Source organism: Lissotriton helveticus, chromosome 1_1, assembly GCF_964261635.1.
Source record: "Lissotriton helveticus chromosome 1_1, aLisHel1.1, whole genome shotgun sequence".
Taxonomy (NCBI): Eukaryota; Metazoa; Chordata; class Amphibia; order Caudata; family Salamandridae; genus Lissotriton; species Lissotriton helveticus.
Genome location: NC_136057.1, coordinates 1,218,621,707 through 1,218,642,308, shown reverse-complemented (window position 1 = coordinate 1,218,642,308; position 20,602 = coordinate 1,218,621,707).

The window sequence follows — 20,602 nt, the reverse complement described above, 5'->3', positions numbered from 1 at the left end:
GCTGGCATTGGATTGAGTTAATTGCTAAGGTAAAGGAGATACCTGGTCTAGTGCAATTTCTAAATCATGTTACATTGCACTTATCTCTATGATGTGTGCTTCAATTGTTTTTAATGTTGGAATTTTTGGAATTTCTTTAAACGCAACTGTATGGTGACTTTTTGATTTTTATTTAGATATCCTTTTTTATATTTCTTAAATGTCAACATAACAAATATATCCATTGCGCTTTGAGATGCTATGTAGAGATTTATAAATGTATGACTCGTGCATATGGTAACAGACAAATCAGTAATAGATCAGAGTGTAGCTTATCATCGATTGCATCCACAATGGCGTTGGTTTTGTTTGTCATCAAGTAGGAGCGGTAGGACTTGGAAGATCAAATCCATGGTGGAACAGGAAGTGTGCACATGAGAAAAGGTGAGTTTCTGTCTTACATCCCTTCCATTCGGCCAACTGTACAAGCGCTTAGAGACCCTGGGGTGATAATGCGCTATATAAATTAAAATAAATTAAAAAAATAAACTCAGCTGTGGAGGTTTTACCACCACAGAGAAGTCGGAAGACCCAGCAAGCAACTGGCAGTTCTCCCTCCGACAGCCACTTTTGCCTGTTCCACTTTCGACGCAGTCAAGATTAGCTGGCAGTGACCACAGCGGTCATTCTTTTGTGGACCCGCAAACATCTAAACAGGGCGTGTGGACCACCAAGCCGGTGGGCAGGAAGGCCACTCAAAAAGCCATGGTGGGACTCTATCCACCAAGATCTAAATCAAGCCCTTAGTCTAAGCCACAAAGCCACCATTTGAACTATCTGAGAATAGTCTGTTTTGTGGAATATGTTACTGCATAACTTATCAACAGAACTACTGTCAAAATCTGTTAAATTAAGCATTCAAAAATCAAGATATTCAAAAGGTAGCTGCAAAAATTACTGGAGCGTTTAAAGCCTCTAGAAGTGACTCTGAAAGAGGTTAGTTCTTTTACTTGAATATCTGTATTTTCATTGCTAATCTGTGTGAAATCACTGTTAATTAAACAGAAAACACTACCAACTTAGGGCCTCATTTCCACTGTAAACTTTGACCTGAAGTCTAAATTTGGACCTGTAATCTAAGTTTAGACTTCAGGTCTAAAGTTAGAATTGAAGTCTAAGTTTATACTTTAAGTCTAAAGTTAGACTTCAGGTCTAGAGTTAGACTTCAGGTTTAACGTTAGAATTCTGGTCTGAAGTTAGACTTCAGGTCCAAGCGTAACTTTGTGAATTGGACCCTTAATGAGAAGAGACATCAATTGGGAAACAACCATTACTTAGCATCTTTTACTTCACTATTCCTTTATTTAGCATATTTTACTTCGCATAGTCCTTTACTACGCATGCTTTTAATTAGCATGCCTTTACTTCGCATATGCCTTTACTTCGCATATGCTGTTACTTCACAGGAGAAGAGTGGATCCATGGTTGAAGGTGAAGAGAGGGACCACGGGCAGAGAGAGGTAAGTGGGGCAGTGTAGTTAGGGTAGTGTTGTAGTGTATGTGTAGTGTAGGGTGTAGTGTTTTAGGATTTAGGGTAGTTTCGTAGTAGATGTGTAGTGTAGGGGGTAGTGTTTTAGGGTTTAGGGTAGTGTTCTAGAGTATGTGTAGTGTAGGGTAGTGTTTTAGGGTTTAGGGTAGTGTTGTAGTGTATGAGTAGTGTAGGTTAGTGTTTTAGGGTTTAGGGTAGTGTTTTAGTGTATGTGTAGTGTAGGGGGTAGTGTTTTAGGGTTATGGGTAGTGTTGTAGTGTATGTGTAGTGTAAGGATAGTGTTGTAGTGTATGTGTAGTGTAGGGGTAGTGTTTTAGGGTTTAGGGTAGTGTTGTAGTGTATGTGAAGTGTAGGGGGTAGTGTTTTAGGGTTTAGGGTAGTGTTGTAGTGTACATGTAGTGTAGGGTAGTGTTTTAGGGTTTAGTGTAGTGTTGTAGTGTATGTGTAGTGTAGGGGTAGTGTTTTAGGTTTTAGGATAGTTTTGTAGTGTATGTGTAGTGTAGTGGGTAGCATTTTAGGGTTTAGGGTAGTGTTGTAGTGTATGTGTAGTGTAGGGGGTAATGTTTTAGGGTTTAGGGTAGTGTTGTAGTGTATGTGTAGTGTAGGGGGTAATGTTTTAGGGTTTAGGGTAGTGTTGTAGTGTATGTGTAGTGTAGGGGGTAGTGTTTTAGGGTTTAGGGTAGTGTTGTAGTGTATGTGTAGTGTAGGGGGTAGTGTTTTAGGGTTTATGGTAGTGTTGTAGTGTATGTGTAGTGTAGGTGAAGTGTTTTAGGGTTTAGGGTAGTGATGTAGTGCATGTGTAGTGTAGGGTAGGGCTTTAGGGTTTATGGGACAATGTTATGGGGAATTGCAAAAAAAATCTGCAAGATGTCTTCCTCATTGTTTGAAATTTCATATGCTTATAATGGGGACAATTCAATGTGTAGGCTGGAATGTAGCCAGGTTAAATGCAGCATCTAAGCGCCAGTTGGTCAGGGAGGAGCTTAAGATCTATAAACCTCAAGTGGCAATTCTCGTAGAAACACGCTTGGCTTACAAGGACAGAGGTTTGCCGAAGCAGCTAGGCTTTGAAATAGTCAAATGCACATCACACGGGGTATCAATTACGGGAGTAGCGATACTCAAGGACAAGCGGCTAATATGCAGAATACTTAAAACCTCCTCTGACCAACACGGTAGATGGGTCATCTCACAACTAGAAATTCATGATAAAAATATGTTTTTTGTGCAGTGCATGGCCCAAATACGGACGATGTGGCAGTGGGCAAATCATGGAATTGAACGGATGGGCCAGCTTTACAATTCTGACATCTTTCGCACCTTCGCATCCTTACAATCTGACTATGATTTTACGCAACAATCCTTTTTTAAATACTTACAAATTAGGGATACTTTTTAAAAAGACAATTGTTGCAACTACCACAATCTAACAAATTATTAACATGAAATCATGAATTAGTGCCATATACTTCAAACTTTGTCAATTTAGGAGTGATGATACTCTAAGTTTAGCTCTTAAATGGAGTCAGGCTTTAGGCACAACTACGACTGCTACAGAAATAATTTCTGCGTTAGATATTTTATATAACTCTATCCATTCTTTTAGTCTAGAGCTGCAACAATTTCGAACCATTTATATGCTGCATTACAGTCCTGAAAGGATTGTGAAATGGTCACAAAGGGCACAGGGGTACTTGGGGGAAGAGAGAGATAGATCACATTGTCCAAAGTGTGGACTGATTACTGCTAACTTTCTCCACATGTTCTGTACTTGTCCCATGTTAGGTATGTTTTGGGGGAACTATACAATTATTGGTCAATGACTGGGTAATTATTTTCTCTATACTAACAAGGAGATCATGTTAGGTCATAAAGAGGGCACCTCAAGTTAGCCCCTGCCCTTGTCCCCCTGGCTGCACTGAGCGAGGAGGCTATTGACCTCCTCCAGAACATCTCTGCAGGCCAGTCTGCAATAAATGGTAGCCTAGCTGAAAAGCATTTGCAGTGCTTTGTCTGGCTTATAGAGGAATTTCAAGGTCTATCATCCGTTCTGATCGCAGCCTCCTAATTATCCCAACCTTTTGCCATACCTCCCACCACTTCCACATCTAAATTATCTATTCACACACCTGTCCCAAACACACTCACACTTTGCACGCTCCCACTCACACAAACACAAACGGCACACCCACATACAAACACAAAAAACACAGATGCACATTAAAACAGATAGACACCACCCCACCAGCAGCACAACTACAGCCACCACCATACACACATGCACCACTACCAGCACACCCACAGCCACCACCACACCCAGCATATCCACAGACATCACATCTACCACCACACCCATTTGCACCACACACAGTACTGCTGCTCCCACTGCAGCCACCACATCCTCATGCACCACCCCAACACTTGGCACCTACACAGCACACCCATCCATATCACACATACATCAGAACTCAGAGCCACAAAACTCAAACACCCATACTCATCCTAACAATAGACACCTATGATGCAAGACACACCCAAACATGTACAACATACACCAAAACCACAGGCGCCTTTAACCCTCAACAGACACATGCACATCATATACTGCCACTTCTTTACCTCCAAACCTAACTACCTCCCAAACACCCTACCCATTTTCCCAATGAGGATGTCCATTTTACCCTAGACCACATGCACTTCCACATCTGAACCCACCTGTAACGGCGGGACCAGAAAAGGGTAGGAGACGAGTTTTTGTGACTCTTGATTTTAATTGGTCATATAAGGCATCTGTACAGGTTTTTCGTACAACTGTCCTCCGTGGAGACCGGCTTCTCTCCTTGCGCGCTTTTCGACGAGTTCCCTCTTCTTTTCTCAGGACTGGGCTCCTCCGTCTAGGGGGTTCTGGAGGCTCCGTGCTGGCCACCCACGCCGACACCGAAGGGAAAGAAAAGAAAGAGAGAGGCACGTATCAGTATGGAACAACAGGGAGGCAGTTGTCAATCCCAGGGAAGGGTAGTGAGGGGAAACACCCGGTGCAAATCTCCTATTCTGGTAGGTTACTCTAACGAGTAGGGCGAGTGCTTGTGCTAGGCTTCAGGGAGTCGTCCCTCAGAATCCTCCCCCCCCTCTCGGTTAAACCTCTAGCCTTAGTGGTGAACCACCCCAGGAAGCGATCACGCACCTCAGTGAGCCGTACCCCTCCTGGCGTACGGCTGGGCGGCGCGTGTTGGTGGCCTCCAGGCGTTCCCCTGTCCTCCTCCGCTCTCTCGGCGTCTTCTCCTGCTGTCCGTGCGCGGTCCACGCTGTCCTCGTTGATCTGCTCCCAGCTCCGCTCCCAGTCCGGCTGTTCTCCTTCCGTCCAACGGGTCTCGCCGCACCCTTTGACACCGCCTCTCTGCTGGATTCCGCCTTCTCCGCTTCTTCCTCTCGTCCGCTTCACTTCTCTGCTCTCCCGTCCGTCTTCTCTCTGCTCTTCCTCGCTGCTTCCCGCCTCTCCGCACCTCTCCGCTCTGACCGCTCCTCCGGTGTATAGACACACCTGGTGCTGGGCGTTCTCTGTCTTTATCCACCTGCGGGACTCCTCCTCTTCTCGGCCTCCTGACGGGTTAAAGGGCCAGTCGTCTTCTTCATCACAGCTATACGTGTTTGGCCTGGTCCACTCGGAGTATTGCGTGGGCTGTGGAAAGACAAGGGGGGGGTCACAAGTGGTCAGTTCGCGCCCTAAGGGGGGGGGCGCCAGGGGGACCCCGTTACACACCTCCCCCCCAGGACGCTTCCGCTCGGGAAGCGGGTGTCTGGACAGAAAGTCAGCCCCAACGTTATCCACACCCCGCTTGTGGCACACCCTGAAAGTGAAAGGTTGTAAGGCCAGGAACCATCTCATGACCCTGGCATTGTTAGCCCTGTTCCGGGCCATCCAGGTAAGGGGAGCATGGTCAGTATACAGAGTGAAGTGCCGGCCCTCGAGGTAGTAGGCCAACTTCTCCACTGCCCACCGGATGGCCAGGCATTCCTTCTCCACGGTGGCGTATTTTAACTCCCGCGGGAACAGCTTCCTGCTGACAAACAGGATCGGGTGGTCCAAGCCGTCTCGTCCTTCTTGGGACAACACCGCTCCGATCCCGAACTCGGATGCATCGGTGTGCAAGGAGAATGGGCGCGTATAATCCGGGGAGGTGAGGATGGGGGTGGATGTGATCCTCCTCTTCAGCTCGTGGAACGAGTCTTGCATGGCCACCGAGGGTTTGGAAAGCGTTGCCTGTTTGACCGACGACTGTAGGGCATCCGTGAGGGGGGCGGCTACCTGTGCAAAGTTCGGGATAAACCGTCGGTAGTACCCGATTAGCCCCAAAAACGCCCGGAGCTCTTTCTTTGTTGATGGAAACGGTGCCTCTGAAATGGCCCTGACTTTCTCTGTTTGTGGCTCGATCATGCCGTGTCCCAATACGTATCCCAGGTACTTGACTTTGTGGAAAGCTATCCTTGACTTTTTGGCGTTAATCTTCAGTCCCGCGTTGGTCAGGGTTTCCAGCACTTGAGCCAGATGTATCAAGTGGGTGTTCCAGTCTGGACTAAACACCACGATGTCGTCTAGGTAAGCAGAGGTGAAGGAGGACAGTCCATTTAACACGTGGTTCATTAGTCTCTGAAACGTGGCAGGCGCCCCGTGAAGGCCAAAAGGCAACACCGTAAACTCGTAGTGTCCCTCTGCTGTCGAAAAGGCTGTTTTATGCCTGTCCTCCTCTTTCAGCGGTACCTGCCAGTAACCTTTGGTGAGGTCGATCGTACTGATGTACTGCGAGTCGCCTAATTTCTCTATGAGTTCATCGATGCGGGGTATGGGATATGCATCGAACTTCGATATCGCGTTTAGGGCCCGGAAGTCCATGCAGAACCGGCGCGAGCCGTCCGGTTTGGGTATGAGGACGATCGGGCTGGACCAGTTGCTGTGAGAGGGGCGTATGACGCCGAGTTGTAACATGTCATTCACCTCGCGTCTGATGTCTTGTCTTCGGGCCTCGGGGATCCGATAAGGTCGGATCTTAATGGTCTTCCCAGGCTCCGTGTCGATCCGGTGTTCAGCCATCGTGGTTTTCCCCGGTAGGTCGGAGAACACCTGTTCTTGTTTCCATAGTACGTCTAGCAACTCTTGTTTTTCTTCCTGTCGTAAGTCTTCGTTGACCACCAACAGGGGTATGGTGGAAGTGCTGTTGGTCTTCTCCGTTTCTACCAGGTGAACTGTGGTAGGAGGACTCCCCAACCATTTCTTCAGCATGTTTATGTGATAGACCTGCTTTTTCCTGGCGGTCATCTGGAGTCTGTAACTGGTTTTCCCGATCCTCTCCACTACCTGGTACGGACCGCTCCACTCCGCTTTGAATTTTTGCGAGGAGGAGGGTAACAACACCAGGGCCCACTCCCCTTTTTCCAGGGTTCTCCATCTCTTGCCTTTATCATACAGAGTCTTCTGTTTGTTTTGGTGTTTCTCAAGATGGGCGAATGCCAAGTCCCTTAACTTTCCTAGTTTGGAGCGTAGGTTCCGAGCATACTCGAGGGTTTGTGCAGTCTCTTCGGGGGTTTCTTTTTCCCACGCCTCCTTGGTCATGTCCAGGAGTGATCGGGGCCTTCGTCCGTATAACATTTCGAAAGCCGAGACCCCTAAACTGCTCTGGGTCTGTCCTCGGATGACATATAACGCAAGGGGAAGGACCTGGTCCCACTCGTTACTGTTGACCTCCAGCATCTTCCTCAATGTGGTTTTTATGGTGCGGTTGTACCGTTCCACTAATCCGTCTGTTTGCGGATGGTAGACTGCGGTCCTGATCTGGTGTATGTGGAGAGCCTTGCACACATCCCCCATGAGGCGTGACACAAAGGGGGTCCCCTGGTCAGTCAGTATTTCCTTGGGGAAACCGACCCGGGAGAACAGTTCAAGCATTTTATCTGCCACGTTCTTGGAGGTGGTGGAGGTGAGGGGAAAAGCCTCCGGGAATCGTGTGGCATAGTCTACAATGACCAAAACGTACGAATATCCTCTCTTTGTTTTTGGGAGTGGCCCTATGATGTCCATCCCAATCCGTTCAAAGGGAACCCCTATGATGGGGAGGGGTTGTAAAGGCACCGCAGGGGGCCTCGTCATGTTTCGAGTCTGGCAAATGTCACACTCCTGACAGTAGGTCAAGGCGTCTTTGTAGATCCCGGGCCAATAGAAACACTTTAGGAGGTTCTGTGTGGTTTTCTCTGCTCCCGTGTGTCCGGCCACCAGATGGGAATGGGAAAAGAACAGGACTTGTTCGCGGAAAGACACAGGGACCAACAACTGCTCTGGGTCCTCTTCTCTTCCTTGACGATACAATAGTCCGTTTTTGATATATAGCCGTGGATAACGCCTGGGGTCTTCGTCCTGTGTGGAATGTGCCTTCTCCCAGGCATTAAACAAAGTGGCGTCATTGGACTGGGCGAACTGAAAACTACGGTCCAGAGTCCAGGGATCCGAGGACGCCAGAGCCGGGGCCTCCTCGGGGTGGCCCCTTGGGTCCCGTTTCCTTTTAGTCTGGGCCATGCTTTGCTCGAACATGGTCAAAAAGGCCGGGTTATCTGTTCCGATGATCAGGTCTTCCGGTAGCGTAGACAACACCCCTACCCGAACCCTTGCGACGGGTCCAACCCGGGGTTCTAGGGGCAGTATCGCGACGGGATAGGGCTTTACATCCCCGTGGACGCATCGTATGTATACTTGTTCCTGTGGGAGGAGCTGATGGGGCAGTACGTGATGGGCCTGTACTACTGACTGGCGGCAACCCGAATCCAAGAGCGCCTGTACTGGGTTGCCGTTTATCCTCATACTTACGCGGTATGCGTGACCCATCTCTGCCGAGTAGAGGACGGGGCGGGGCAAATATCCCACTTCCATCGGCTCGTCTGCTGGTCTTCGCCTGGGGCAGTGTCTTGCTATATGTCCCCAGGTCCCACACTCAAAACACTGGGGTCCTGTGTGAGGAAGGGGCTCACTCTTCCAGGGACGGGGTTTCGGTACTTCAGGCGCCCGCAGTATTTTCTTCTCTGGACGAAAGGGGGCCTTTGCTTTGTCGGGCTCCGGGGCCGGCAGGGGTCTCTGTTGTACTCTTGAGTACGTGTTGGCCATCTCTACAGCCTGGGCGGTCGTCAGGTCAGGGTGTTGTTTTAGCCACCTCTGAGTGGAAAAAGGCAACGCCTCTACGAACTGTTCCAGGTAGATCCTATCCATGATCTCCTCTTTGGTACTTTCGTTTGGACTGAGCCACTTGTCTGCGGCCATCTTTAATCTGACAAATAATGTCTTGGGCGTTTCTCCTATGACCCCTCTTTCTCGCCGAAACCGCAGGCGATAGGCTTCTCGGTCCAAACCCAGATGGTCAAGGATGATACGTTTTATGTCTGTATAAGGGGTGTCGCCCCTTGGATTAGCCACTTGGTACGCGGCTTGCGCTTCCCCCACCAGTAGCGGGGCCAAAAAGAAAGGCCATTTGGCCCCAGGCCAGCCACAGGCCCGCGCTGCCCTCTCAAAATTTAGCAGGAACGCATCCGGGTCCTCTCCGGGTTGGTACTTTTGCAGAGAGACCCCACCTATGGTATGGGGTATGTTACTCACGGATACCGGCCCGGATGCTAGAGGGGGGTCAAGGGCCCTGGCCGTCACGGCGGTCTTTATCAGCTCTCTGTCTGCTTCTGCTGCCCTGAGTTGTTGTTCTGCCAGTCTTTCCAGTCTCTCCTGCCCTTGCACCAGCGCTTGTACTACTCCTTCCATCTTCTGGTCGCAGATGGCTATACTGCCCGCATTCTCCACCACTGTAACGGCGGGACCAGAAAAGGGTAGGAGACGAGTTTTTGTGACTCTTGATTTTAATTGGTCATATAAGGCATCTGTACAGGTTTTTCGTACAACTGTCCTCCGTGGAGACCGGCTTCTCTCCTTGCGCGCTTTTCGACGAGTTCCCTCTTCTTTTCTCAGGACTGGGCTCCTCCGTCTAGGGGGTTCTGGAGGCTCCGTGCTGGCCACCCACGCCGACACCGAAGGGAAAGAAAAGAAAGAGAGAGGCACGTATCAGTATGGAACAACAGGGAGGCAGTTGTCAATCCCAGGGAAGGGTAGTGAGGGGAAACACCCGGTGCAAATCTCCTATTCTGGTAGGTTACTCTAACGAGTAGGGCGAGTGCTTGTGCTAGGCTTCAGGGAGTCGTCCCTCAGAATCCTCCCCCCCCTCTCGGTTAAACCTCTAGCCTTAGTGGTGAACCACCCCAGGAAGCGATCACGCACCTCAGTGAGCCGTACCCCTCCTGGCGTACGGCTGGGCGGCGCGTGTTGGTGGCCTCCAGGCGTTCCCCTGTCCTCCTCCGCTCTCTCGGCGTCTTCTCCTGCTGTCCGTGCGCGGTCCACGCTGTCCTCGTTGATCTGCTCCCAGCTCCGCTCCCAGTCCGGCTGTTCTCCTTCCGTCCAACGGGTCTCGCCGCACCCTTTGACACCGCCTCTCTGCTGGATTCCGCCTTCTCCGCTTCTTCCTCTCGTCCGCTTCACTTCTCTGCTCTCCCGTCCGTCTTCTCTCTGCTCTTCCTCGCTGCTTCCCGCCTCTCCGCACCTCTCCGCTCTGACCGCTCCTCCGGTGTATAGACACACCTGGTGCTGGGCGTTCTCTGTCTTTATCCACCTGCGGGACTCCTCCTCTTCTCGGCCTCCTGACGGGTTAAAGGGCCAGTCGTCTTCTTCATCACAGCTATACGTGTTTGGCCTGGTCCACTCGGAGTATTGCGTGGGCTGTGGAAAGACAAGGGGGGGGTCACAAGTGGTCAGTTCGCGCCCTAAGGGGGGGGGCGCCAGGGGGACCCCGTTACACCACCCCAATCAAATTCCAATCTACTTCTTCCAAACCACAACTCACCCATTCTACATCCCAAGCCACCCTTGCCAAATGCAAGAGCATCCCTCCAAAACCAACCCACCATCCCAAACCCAAGGACACCCCTCCTAAAACCATGGGTACCCCTCTCAAACCCCCCTCACATGTAAGATCTTGGAGGTGCTTGGCTGCCCAATAGACACCTCTTCCTAAGGAGGCTCCTCTTGGCAGTGTCTTTGGTGGCAAGCTTTGTGCCACTGCACAACAGTGCACATGTTTCACTTTACGAATGGTCATTTGGCTTAATTATTCTTTCCGGATCCTTATAATTTTTTTTTGAATAAATACATCAGAAAATAATCTTCAACATTTTAAAATCTTTCACTGACACAAAAATTCTAGAACACGAAATTCCTCCATCACAAAGTTAATGTGATCAGATTGCCGAGTAGTTTGACAAGAAAATTAGAGACTTAAGAAAAGACTATAAGGGAAATAACTCCTCAGCTACGGAAGGAGTTGTCCTAGAAAACAAAATTTGCCTTAACTGTTTCAAGGAGGTTAGTCTTGAACAGGCCGGGCAAGCTATCCTCTCATATAAATTGGGTTACCATCTTAATCCCTGTCCCCCGAAAGCTTTACATGCACTCACTGACATCATAAATCCTACCATTAAAAACACATAATTAACTCCTCTTTGAGGCTAGAATTAGTACCTGAAAACTGGAAAATTGCTTCTGTTCAGCCCCTGCAAAGAAAGAAATTACCAGACCCAACTACTCTCTCTAATCTCAGACCCATCTCGCTGCTACCATGTCTAAGCAAAATAGCACACGCAAGAAAATGATTTTCTGCAGGAAGCTTATATTAAACACCCCAAGCAATCGGGTTTTAGGCCTGGTCACTCAACAGAATCAGTACTGCTACATACAATGGAAACTTTAAAATTTGCCTTTGATTAAGGTAAAAATGCAGTGTTGATTCTGCTGGACCTATCGGCAGGAATCAATACGGTCTCACATGACATTCTGGGAGACCGGCTAGAAAATAGTGGCATCTCTCCCACGGCTGTGGCCTGGCTAATATCATTCCTGGATAACAGGAGACAAATAGTAACCCTAGACAACTACAAATTGACAGAAAAACACTTGCTCTTTGGCATTCCTCAAGGGTCTGCCCTGAGTCCAACAATCTTTAATTTGTATATGATACCGTTGCTCAAACTGATTGCATCCTTTGACATCAGGTCTATCTCATATGCGGATGACACTCAGCTAAACCTCACTCTTGACAAAGATTCCACAGCAGCAGAAGAAAAGTTCAGTACTGCCAATCTGCAGTCATGGATTGGATGAAAGTGAATCATCTCAAATGTAATAGCCAAAAAACAGAGATCATGCTGCTTGGGAAATCCAAATTTTCATGCCCAAACAGTGGTGGCCTACTGACACTGCACCACCTCCTAACACAGTGGATACTGTGAGGAACTTGAGGATTAGATTTGAGGCTGCACAATCATTCCACCAGCAAGCCCTCTTGATGACCGGCACTTGCTTCCACATGATAAAAACCCTCAAATTTTATTTTGATCTACTCCCAGTTACAGCTAGAACAAACGTTGCAGTAGCCTTAAACCTGTCTCGTCTGGATTACTGCAACAGTCTCTATGCAGGAGCTAAAAAGGCAGTTCTAAAAAGACTACAGATAGTCCAAAACGAGGCAGCCTGGCTGGTATTAAAACTACCAAGAGGGTCCTCGGCCGCAGCAGCACTTAGAACTTACAACCCTCAATTGTCTGCTCATACATAAAAGTATTCTCTTCGAAATCTTAGAAATCATCTTTAGAACCTCAGGGCAACAGGACCCAAATACATAAGTTCCAGAATTAAACCATATATCACTCAACGGCTCCTGTGATCGTCCTTGGAAACCCTTTAGCACCCTCTCACTTCCGCCTGTCATCCAGAGGGGGAAAGTCAATGGCAGTCTTAGGAACTAAAGCTTGGAATAGCTTGCCCTCCCAGCTGAGAATAGCACAGTCCGAACTCATGCACAAGAAACTCTTAAAAACCTGGATTTTTTGCTGCCTCAGACAATATAGTGTTATCACTCAACTGATCTTCTACCCAACTCTGCTTACTCAACTCCACACCACAGACTCCCCCGCTTTTGATAGCGCCAAGATGCTCCTCTGAGAGAACATTACTCTCTATAAATGTTTTCATTCATTCGTTTAACCATACTATTGTTTTGACCAACTTAGTCCTGGCATTCATTTTCCTTAGCCATTGTTTGATTCCTAGCAACGTTTCAGAGTAAAATGTGAAGTACTTATTTTTCTTTTTTATGATGGCAAGTAATACAACAGATTTTTTAATATATAATTTTTAAGTGCATACTGTGGTTAACATTGAGTTTGATGGTTATTTGAATGTATGTGCAGGCATTCATCATAGTAATGGCCACTTGCTCCAACTGATAGATGTAACACATTTTATTTGGATGTGTTATTACTGGTGTGCTTGATTCACTTTGATTATTAATCAGTATGAAATAATATGTGACTATTGAAATTGGAAACAGTACAGGACTTGCACTAAGCAAGGGGAAATGGTACATGGATGTATAGGCTGAACACTTCAAATTTGTGGCTGGCATTGAATTGAGTTAATTTCTAAGGTAAAGGAGATACCTGGTCTAGTGCAATTTATAAATCATGTTACATAGCACTTATCTCTATGATGTGTGCTTCAATTGTTTTTAATGTTGGCATTTTTGGAATTTCTTTAAACGCAACTGTATGGTGACTTTTTGATTTTTATTTAGATATCCTTTTTTATATTTCTTAAATGTCAACATAACAAATATATCCATTGCGCTTTGATATGCTATGTAGAGATTTATAAATGTATGACTCGTGCATATGTTAACAGACAAATCAGTGATAGATCAGAGTGTAGCTTATCATCGATTGCATCCACAATGGCGTTGGTTTTGTTTGTCATCAAGTAGGAGCGGTAGGACTTGGAAGATCAAATCCATGGTGGAACAGGAAGTGTGCACATGAGAAAAGGTGAGTTTCTGTCTTATATCCCTTCCATTCGGCCAACTGTACAAGCGCTTAGAGACCCTGGGGTGATAATGCGCTATATAAATTGAAATAAATAAAAAAAATAAACTCAGCTGTGGAGGTTTTACCACCACAGAGAAGTCGGAAGACCCAGCAAGCAACTGGCAGTTCTCCCTCCGACAGCCACTTTTGCCTGTTCCACTTTCGACGCAGTCAAGATTAGCTGGCAGTGACCACAGCGGTCATTCTTTTGTGGACCCGCAAACATCTAAACAGGGCGTGTGGACCACCAAGCCGGTGGGCAGGAAGACCACTCAAAAAGCCATGGTGGGACTCGATCCACCAAGATCTAAATCAAGCCCTTAGTCTAAGCCACAAAGCCACCATTTGAACTATCTGAGAATAGTCTGTTTTGTGGAATATGTTACTGCATAACTTATCAACAGAACTACTGTCAAAATCTGTTAAATTAAGCATTCAAAAATCAAGATATTCAAAAGGTAGCTGCAAAAATTACTGGAGCGTTTAAAGCCTCTAGAAGTGACTCTGAAAGAGGTTAGTTCTTTTACTTGAATATCTGTATTTTCATTGCTAATCTGTGTGAAATCACTGTTAATTAAACAGAAAACACTACCAACTTAGGGCCTCATTACCACTGTAAACTTTGACCTGAAGTCTAAATTTGGACCTGTAATCTAAGTTTAGACTTCAGGTCTAAAGTTAGAATTGAAGTCTAAGTTTATACTTTAAGTCTAAAGTTAGACTTCAGGTCTAGAGTTAGACTTCAGGTTTAACGTTAGAATTCTGGTCTGAAGTTAGACTTCAGGTCCAAGCTTAACTTTGTGAATTGGACCCTTTATGACAAGAGACATCAAATGGGAAACAACCATTACTAGGCATCTTTTACTTCACTATTCCTTTATTTAGCATATTTTACTTCGCATAGTCCTTTACTACGCATGCTTTTAATTAGCATGCCTTTACTTCGCATATGCTTTTACTTCGCATATGCTGTTACTTCGCAGGAGAAGAGTGGATCCATGGTTGAAGGTGAAGAGAGGGACCACGGGCAGAGGGAGGTAAGTGGGACAGTGTAGTTAGGGTAGTGTTGTAGTGTATGTGTAGTGTAGGGTGTAGTGTTTTAGGATTTAGGGTAGTTTCGTAGTAGATGTGTAGTGTAGGGGGTAGTGTTTTAGGGTTTAGGGTAGTGTTGTAGGGTATGTGTAGTGTAGGGTAGTGTTTTAGGGTTTAGGGTAGTGTTGTAGTGTATGAGTAGTGTAGGGTAGTGTTTTAGGGTCTAGGGTAGTGTTTTAGTGTATGTGTAGTGTAGGGGGTAGTGTTTTAGGGTTATAGGTAGTGTTGTAGTGTATGTGTAGTGTAAGGGGAAGTGTTTTAGGGTTAAGGATAGTGTTGTAGTGTATGTGCAGTGTAGGGGTAGTGTTTTAGGGTTTAGGGTAGTGTTGTAGTGTATGTGAAGTGTAGGGGGTAGTGTTTTAGGGGTTAGGGTAGTGCTGTAGTGTATGTGTATTGCAGGGTAGTGTTTTAGGGTTTAGGGTAGTGTTGTAGTGTATGTGTAGTGTAGGGGGTAGTGTTTTAGGGTTTAGGGTAGTGTTGTAGTGTATGTGTAGTGTAGGGGGTAGTGTTTTAGGGTTTAGGGTAGTGTTGTAGTGTATGTGTAGTGTAGGGGGTAGTGTTTTAGGGTTTAGGGTAGTGTTGTAGTGTATGTGTAGTGTAGGTGAAGTGTTTTAGGGTTTAGGGTAGTGATGTAGTGCATGTGTAGTGTAGGGTAGTGCATTAGGGTTTTGGGAAGTGTAGGGGGCGTGGAGGGTAGTGTTGGTGTGTAGGGAAAGAAATGAAAAAAAGAATCTTCCTGGTAAGTAAAATCCTGCGAAGTAATGTATGCTAAGTAAAGCCAATTTAATTGTTTTAAATGATTTTGCGAAGTAATAGCATGCGTAGTAAAAAACTGCTAAGTAAAGGCATTTGCAAAGTAAAAACTTCATAGAAAAGGCATGCTAAGTAATAGCATGCTAAGTAACGTCATACATTCCTTCAAATAGCACTTGTTCCATCACAAAACAATGGCCTCACAGTGCACATCCCAAAGCACATCCCAAAGCTGTCTATGAATACCACATAAACCTTCCACCATTTATGGCTTAATCAGGCTGGCTGAACCGATCCTCCAATCAGTAACAGTTGTATACTTTCTACGTACTGCCCTTGCCCAACCCTCTTTAACAACACACAGCTAACTGGGTTGGTCAAAATACAGCAAAACAATAGCCCCTTCCTCCCTGAGGACTTAGCGTTTACCTGCATTGATTAAGCAATGTCTGTTTCCTCTACCAATTGGCCCAATCCTCACTTCAGTGTTTTCCAAAGGGCCTTACTAATACTGGTGATGGTGGTCAGGCGATACAGGGCACTCTATGATAAACATGCAAAATTCAAATAAATAATTGCTGGTGACCCTCCAGGGCCCATAGGGTCACTGTGGGATGCATGGTGAGGCAGGCAAAAATGTAATAAGATATTGAATCACTGGTACCCCAGGGCTCTTAGGGACTCTATGAGAGTTGGGGGGTAGCAGGAAAAAAAAGTATCACAGGCCTCTTCTATCAATTTTCCTAAAAACATGTTTAAACATCAAAGAAAATAATTGAAAAACACACTGGCTGCACAAAATAGGGGTGGGTAGCTCATTCTCCACATGACCACTAAAGAAGGAGGCATGGAAAACAAAGACAACAAGACCAAAAAACACACACCTAACTTGCTGCATAAGATCGTGGTCACCAAATGGCCAGCAAAGAAGGAAACATAGATAACAAAGACTAAATAAATGGCTGCCTATGACAAACACAGTACACACTGTTTACACAAAATGGCCACCACTGCATGACCAGTAAAGCAGGAGGCATAGGTCAGAAATACTAAATGACAGTCTATGGCAAACACACTTATTGGCTACACTAATGGCCACCACATCATGGCAAGCAAACTGGGAGGCATGGAGAACAAGGAGTACATGGTAGTCTATGTGGACATACTCTGGCTACACAAAATGACCAACTCCACATTGCCAACCAAGAATACGCATGAAGAACAAAGAGTACAGTTGCCCTGTCCTGTCTGAAGCACCCCTCAAAATAATCTTGTAGAACTGCAGGGAAATGATTGCAAAGGTATTATTTATTTACCCAATGTGAGAGGGCAATTCAAATGCAACTGCACTTCACCCACCATCATTAAATCAGCAGTGCTAAAAATTTAAATTAAATTAGGTTGAATAATTCTCCAACCATAATATCAACCATGTAACACATACACAATCTCAATAAAAAACAGTGGGCAAGCAAATAGGGAAGAAGAAGGTATCTGAGAACACAATGAAATATCAGGCTACATGAGCCTGGACTCCAGGAGCAAACACAACCCTATCCACCGACAGGCACAAGCCGAGAAAAATCACGTACATTTTCCATGTATTCAAAGGCCATCCAAACCCTCCTAACTAGATTTAAAGGACATACAGCACAGCGGCAGAGGAAATGTGAAAAATAAACCTAAGTACTAGTGCAGAGCAGAATGGGTCCTAAACAGTAAAACATCACATTAAAATGATTTTAAAAAAATTAGTAGGAAATTCACAAAAATACACAAGAATATGAAGAAGAAGTATATTTAACCCCAGGTCTCCACCATCAATAAGTACAAACTATTTCCCTTCAAAAGGTTTAATCCCACATGGGCGTCGACTCCAGTCCAAACCCCTGGCCACATACCAGCAAATGTATAAAATAAATAAAAGGTTCAAAATACTGGTGAATGACCTCTCTCAGACAAAAACTATTTCCAGATCACTACATTGCACCTAATTGATTTTTACCAAAAGGTAAGAATCCAAGGGTGTGGATACGTCAGTGATTGAAAAAAAAAGACAGTGATGTTTTTTCACCAAAATCCAAGTCCAAACTGACCAAGGTCTGATCAAAGAAGAGAGAGGAGTCTTTAGGCTAGGAGGAGGAAGTTGCTATTTTCTATAAGTTACATTATTATTTTTATCAAACCACTATTTATTGATTTCTATGAACTTTTTATAGAATAATTATGTTATTAATTACATAACCTATTTGGCTGTTTTAATGTATGTGTTTTGTCCTGATATTTAGGGACATATTAGCAAGAACCTCGTTAAAATTATCGCCATTTTAACGGCAGGAAACAGCCGCTAAAATGGCGATAATGGGCTTGCTAGTATGCGTTATAGAATTCCAATAGAAGCCCAGGTTAGACGTGCAGGACATTTAACCTGGGCTTCTATTGGATTTCTATAAAGTATATTAGCAAGCCCATTATCGCCGTTTTAGCGGCAGTTTCCTGCAGCTAAAACTGCGATAATTTTAACGAGGTTCTTGCTAATATGCCCCTTGGTTTTTTAAATATCGTTTTACTTGGTATGATCTAGTTTACATTTTTAAAATATAATTTCAATGTTTGCAAGTTAATGGAATTGTAAGGGAGTATGGTTAAAAGTATATTTACTGTACTTGTGTTTTTATTTGGTAAATATTATTTAAATTGGTTATTGTTTAAAAAGTACACTTTTTAAATCAATTTATTTAGGTAATATTTATGAGCATTTTGTTGCTATAAAAGTTTTTATTTTTATACTTAAATATTTTTAATTGACATTTTCTTAATGTATTTATTTCACATTGTGATTTAAAATAGAATAACTATTACATTTATTTCCATCATTTTCCCTAATGTTGCCTACATTAGTGTGTGAATAATAAATCTGATCCCTATAAATTCCAACTCTTTCCATATTGCTGCTCGAGTTGGAGTGGGAATTCTAAGTTTGACCCTTCCAAAGTCTAATACTTTCCCTACTGTGACATTGGTTAGAATGGAAATAGTAAGTAAGACCTATCTTAATTCCAACACTTTCACCAATATTGCTCAGCCTGGAGCTGGAATAGAAAATATAACCACATAAATCCAGTGTTTTCTACAATGATGCCTAGGTTGGGATGGGAATTTTTAAATTTCACACTTCCAAAGTCCAACATTTTCCCTTGTGCTATTTAAGAGAGGAAATAGTAACTTTGACACCTGTAAAGTCCAACAATTTTCATCTACTGTTGCTTAGCGTGGAGTGGAAACTGGCCCTTTCAAAGTCCACAAATCTCACTAATGTTTCTTAGGCTTTAGTTAGAATAGTTACTCTAATCCTTCCATAATCAAATATCTTCCCTGTTGCTTAGGGTGCAGTGGAATGGTACATGTTATCACCTTAAATGTTACCATTTTTAAACCCTTTTATGTAGAAAGTTAAATCCTAATTAAATGTTATTTATGTTTGTGTTTTAATTTGTATGTTAACCCCTTAACTACTGAGACGTTTCCATCCTTAGTGCAGAGCTCCTATTTGATGTTTATGGTACTTGAGCTTACTCGTTCATAACTTTTATTTTTACACAAGGTATCAATTCAAAACTAATTTAATTTTTTTCCAGCATCGTAGGGATTTTTAAGAGAGAACCCATGTTCAATTTTTTTTGTATCATGCTACACGAAGTTTGTGGGAAGATCCCACAAATGGAGACAATATTTTGAACTCAGCATGGAGCAGATTCCTGAACATTTTCTCAAAGAAAATAATAATTGAAATACAATATATAAAGATTGGGTTTCATTTGTTGGATAATTTGAGATGGCTAGCATTTGTAATTGTCATTGTACTGAAGTATCTTACCAGCCTTTTTTCTATTTTTTGTAGGTTTTAGTACCGAATCTCATGAAAAATTTTCGATTCCTAGGAGATTCCATTTAACAAAATGTAAACTGTCTGTGAATTGTTTGCAATTGTTGGATGGTCCTGAGATCAGTTTAGGTGTAGGCCTTTTTAAAAAATGTGCTCTCTGATTTTGCATTTCACAAATTTTCTGAAATGTTTTCTAAAGTTGGGCTTCAAATCTATTATCTAACCACCTCTGAACAAATCAACATAATTCTCCTTGGATTCAATGATTCTATTTTTAAACATTTTTTATTTTTAAATGTATTGATTTTTAAATTTATGCTGTATATTGTATACTGTATAATGAATAAGATGGGTTGATTGCATAATGACAATATTTATTCATGTATATTTATTGTTCTTTTATGATTACTATTGAAATGCTTGAATAAAGAGAATATCTAATGCTCTAAGAAAATAACGAAAATAAATTGTGGCAACATGTGCATCTTTAATTGTTGTCGCACTGGCTGATTTACAAATCAATCAATCATTCAGGGTGTTTGAAGCGCGCTACTCACCAGTGAGGGCCTCAAGGTGCTGGGGGGGGGTTGCAGCGCCAGATCAGCCGAAGAGCCAGGTCTTGAGGCTCTTACTGAAGGTGTGCAGAGTAGGGGAGCGTCTGATGCTGACTAGGAGCTCGTTCCAGGCTTTGGCTGCGATGTAGGAGAAGGCTCTCACACCCACTGTGATTCTGCGGATGCGCAGGTTTTCTGCCAGGGCGAGGTCGGCGAAGCGGAGGTTCCTTTTGGGTACCTGGAAGGAGACTCTATGGTTGAGGTATTTGGGTTCGCTGTTGTAGAGGGATTTGTGGGCATGGGTGAGTAGTTTGAAGGTTACTCTCTTCTCAATGGGGAGATAATGGAGGTCTCGCAGGTGTTGGGTGATGTGCTCATGCTGTGGCATGCCGAGGACATGCCTGGCCATGGTGTTCTGGATGGTCTGGAGTTTGAGTTGTAGGGATTTGTTGATTCCAGCATAGAGGGTGTTTCCGTAGTCCAGTTTGCTTGTTATGAGTGAGTGACTGTTGGTCTTTCTGGCTTCAGTAGGGTTCCACTTGAAGGTCTTGTGGAGGATAGGGAGGGTGTTGAAGCAGGTGGAGGCGTCGGCGTTGATCTGTTGGGTCATGGTGAAGGAGGAGCAGAGTATGATGTCGAGGTTTTTGGTGTGGTCCATGGGGTTGGGGGTGCCGTGGGCCACCAGGAGTTGTCCCACATGGAGGGGGAGGGTCCGAGGACTAGGACGTCTGTCTTCACTGAGTTGAGTTTCAGACAGCTGCTGCTCATGCAAGCTGCAACGTCTTTCATTCCTTCTTGGAA